The following is a 4660-nucleotide window of genomic DNA, read 5'->3' as shown; positions in this document are numbered from 1 at the left end:
TAATAATAATAATAATAATAATATAATATCCGCTGATAATAACAATGTCCGTTAATAATAATGACAATAATAACAATAATAATTAAAAAGGGCTTTGGGCTCCATCTCCATCAGAAGCCCAAGCCCACTTAATAAAAATCACCCTCAAGCCCATTAACAACCATGAGCACTTCCCAGACATCACCGCCACCCATAGCTCTTCCACCCAAAGATCATCGAGAGAAGTCTTAGGCTTCTTGTTCTTCACCCCCGCATCCCCATTGTCGACGGCACCGGCGGGAGTTTCAGCACCGTCATCGTCGTCATCTGTATGAGGCCAGGATCCAACAGCAGATTGGAGGATGGTCACGACAGCAGCAGCAGCAGCAGCAGCCGTGATTACTACTCAAAAAGTGCTATTTGATAGCTTGTAATTAATCCTTTTAAACACTTTTGAGTAGTAGTTATTGCCTTTTAACCCAATTAACATGTTAAAGCCCCTTTCAATCAATTCTAATCAAATTGCCTTAAGTTTTGGTGTTTTGATAGCTTTTTGATCACCAAAGCAATATGAGATTGAGGAGAGTTGTTTGGAATCCTTGGCAAAGCAATGGGAAGCTTAGAGGTATGAAGAACCAAAGCTTTGAAGCCCTTTTGCCATAAGCAAAGTGGAAATGCAAGGAGGGGAAGCAAAGAGAATCCAGTCATGAGGCATTCTTGATGACAGTCATTTCAGCCACTTTTGGAGCACTTCTTGGAGTCCAAATTATACATGCTATATTTCATTTGAAAGCTTAGGAAGTCAACAATCCAATGCTTCAAACTGTGTATGATTTGGAGCTGAAATGAAGGAGTTACAGCCTTTTGAAGACAACTGCTCCAAGCTGAAGGAAGGCTTCAGAAAAGTGCTGCGAAATCACCATTTTGTTGCGGAATGATTTCGCAGCCTTTTTGTACAGTACCATGGATTTCCCCTGAAGCTTCACGACGCGATGGAAGCCAAACACCACAAGATGAAAGCCAACTTTGCAGCAGTGCGAAATCAGCTGGTTGCTATGAAGAAATTTCGCAGCCCTTGTGGTTCATCTGCGAAATTTCGCAGACCTCATTTTTCTCCTGCGAAATGGTGCTTAGTGCTTCCTGATATTTGTAACCGACACTTGGAGATATTTTTCATTAGATTTTTGTTGCCTAAATCCCCAAATTCTCCTTGTAAGCCACCAATTATAGGATTCCTTAGCTTTTAAGTTAGGAATTTGGCAAAATATCCATGTAATAGCCATCAATGTAATTTTGGTATAAATATAGCCCGAAGAGCCTGTTCTGAGGGTGATGAACCTTTTGTAAAAGTTTCAAAGGAAGTAAAATACGGAGCCTGAGCTCTGTTTTACCTTCTCACTTTGATTGTGTTTTTTATTTATTTTATTAAGTTATGCACTCTCTGAGGAGTTTTCCCCAGAGAATGAGTAACTAAACCTTTTAGTTCCTTGGAGTTAAGGTTGCCGGGAAAGGTTCCAAGTGCAAGAATCAGAAGCTTTGTGGTTTCAGCTATGAATGAATAGAAAGTGTGTCCCATGAATGGTTTCTACGTTTTTAGTTAACTTAAAACGCCTTGGAGTCACCTGGGCCAACACTTGGTAAGGCAAGTGATCTCTAACCATGGAGATGCACTAGTTTACCCCTTGCGAGCCTCTGGTAGGTGACTTAAAGGTAGGATTTTCTAGAATTGCCAACACTTGGTAAGCTTTTGGACTCTAAGGAGACATCCATTAGTTATCTCTTGCGAGCTTGTGAAAGGAAGTCCAATGTTAAAGATCACCTTGAATGGTAAAGGCTAGTGAGAGGCTCAAACCATTGCAAGTTGCATTAGTGAGAGAATTAAAGCTGAAATCCAATTGAGGGATGCATTTGTGCAGCACCTGTTAGAGAATTGACTTTATGTTAATTCTCTAATGTGAGGAATTGAACCAACTGATCGGAGCTATGCTATTACATGAGGAACCTCCCCTGTATACCTGAATCTCCAAGGAATGCTTTTCTTTTTAAGTAATTTTCATCACTTGCTGTGTTGTTAATCTAAGTCCAAACCTTTTTCAACCAAAGTTTGTGTTTTTATTTCTTAAGCTATTCTTGAAATGAAACTACACCAATTCACTTTGAATTGGCATTATTTTTAGTTTGAGTACCCTTCCCAGTGAACGATCCTAGAGCCACTATGCTATAATAGCTTTTTCTTTGCTACCCTAGTTCATGGTGTTGTAGGTTATAAATTTTGTTGATTACTCCCGCCATCAAGGAGCACCAGCTGGACACGAATCAGCTGAGACACCAATTAGGCATGAATCAAGCCGCCTCTTGGGCACCCTGGTGGCAACTTGCGAAGCATTGGACGACGGAGCGGGAGACGTAGGAATTGAGGAAGGGGGTGATGCAGCCAGGTTTACGTGGACTGCGGGTGGACTTGGGAAGAAGTTAACAATGGTCATTAACAACGGCCATTTGAAGGAGCTTGGGTGGCCCGGGCGCATGCATCACGACTCTAGGAGGCATGAAGCGAAGGTCTTGGCAGTCTATGGACGCATGCATGGGACTGGTGGCATGGGGTGGTAGGGTGAGTGGAATAATGGTGGAGACAAAAGCACAATAATCCCATACAATGAGGAAAACATGCCACAAATATGCCGATGAACCAAACAGAGACAGTGAAACTAAACACATAATCAAACAATCTGCAAAACGAAATCAAGAAACGAAAAATGACACCGTATACGATTAAATAACATCAAAGGATTCATGACAATCATACCTTCCATGCCCTTCTTTTCTGGTTTCTCCCAACTGATAACGAGGACCCCTTTTCTCTGCTCCCAAGCTTTCTTTTCTACCTCAGCTCCCTGTCTCTTCCTCTCTATTTTCTCTTTTTTCTTTCTTTTTCCTTCCTTTTTTTTAGCTTCTCCTCAACCTATGTCCGTATCCCGTCTCATTCGCCGCCTAAAAGCTCCCCCATCAGTCCCCTTTTTACTGCCCCAAAAACAGCTCCCCCATCATGTTGAGTGGCTCCGGAAAAAAAGATAGGAAAAATAAATAAATAAAAAGAAGACTCCCTGCCTCCGAGGGGGTCTACAAATATGCCCCTCTTTGATAGAGTTCACGAGTGTAAGGAACGTGAACACTAGAGTGAAAAAGAAGTGTGAAAAGTGAGTGAAATGAAGTGAACTCTATCGAAGAACAAAAAAAGACCCCCAAACCCGACATGTACAAGTAGAACACCAACTCACTCGAGGCTCTAAAATCCTAAGAGGCTTAAGGCGCCTCTAAAGCTACATCGAGGACCTAGACTCCCTCTAAGACGTCTCTACAGGTGACTCGAAGAACCAATGTCGAAGGTGAGTAACGATTGGACCACCCTAGAGCACTGGGGAGGACGTGACCAAATGGAATGAAACATGCATGTATCACAGGAGGACACAAGGCGTGGAGTATCTTACAATACAATCAAGGCACATGGCACGAGCTCATAAAACTATATCCTGCACAAAAGACGAGAGGAAACTCTAGAATATCACAGCGAAGTGAGAAGCACATATGCAACTAAGGGGAGTAAGATGAAACATGAAACTGTGAGAATGAAGCATGTAACGCTAGTGAACATAAATGTCAGGAACTATGGCTCTGAAAGACAAGACTGACTCTAAATGCTAACCTGAGAAAACAATGGCTTTGGAAGCCAAACCCAAAAAGCTAACTCTAAAATGCTAGACTAGAAATCTCATAAGTGAACTAACAATAGGGGGATGCCCTAAATAAACTAAAAGTAAGGGGATGCCCTAGACAAACTGAAAGTGGGGGATGCCCTAGACGAACTGAAAGTAAAGGGAGGGGAAAACTAGAAGAGCATAATGAATAAGTGATAAGCGCAAGGTGACAACAAACTGAAAGTGGGGGATGCCCTAGACGAACTGAAGGTAAAGAGAGGGGAAAACTAGAAGAGCATAATGAATAAGTAATAAGCGCATGGTGACAAGGTGAGGAAAAACCAAGGACGAACACAAAACCATGAAGGTAAGATGTGCAATGCCGGTGAACATGAATGTGGACTCTGAATGACAAGGCTGGGGAGAAATGACTCCAAACGTCAAAACACGAAAAGGTGATGACTCAAGGTGCCTGAAGGGATATGTACAATGGCTCTGGATGCCAAACTAAAGAAAGATGGTGGCATCGAATGCCTGAATGAGTATGAAAAATGGCTCTGAACGCCAAAACTAAGAGAGAAAGTGACTCTAAAACGCATGAATAGGCACGAAGAATGGCTTTGAACGCCAAATTACGAAAGATAGTGAATCAAAATGCATGAATGGGTACGGAGAATGGCTCTGAACGCCAAAAACTAAAGATAGTGGATCAAAATGCATGAATGGGTACGAAAAGTGACTCTAAATGCCAAAACTAAAGTAAAAAATGGTGATGACTGTGGATGTGGATATGAGAGTACGACTCCGAGCATCAAACCGAGAATGACTAACGGCTCCAAACGCCTAAATGCAAATGTGGCTCTGAATGCCAAACTGGAAAGAGGTGGTGGCTCTGAACAACGAAATTGAAAATAGAGATGGCTCTGAACGTCGAAACGGAGGAGTGGTGATGGCTCTAAACGTCGAAACAGAGGTGATGATGGCTC

Source organism: Vitis riparia, chromosome 14, assembly GCF_004353265.1.
Source record: "Vitis riparia cultivar Riparia Gloire de Montpellier isolate 1030 chromosome 14, EGFV_Vit.rip_1.0, whole genome shotgun sequence".
Taxonomy (NCBI): Eukaryota; Viridiplantae; Streptophyta; class Magnoliopsida; order Vitales; family Vitaceae; genus Vitis; species Vitis riparia.
Note: the sequence above shows the minus strand (reverse complement) of the source record.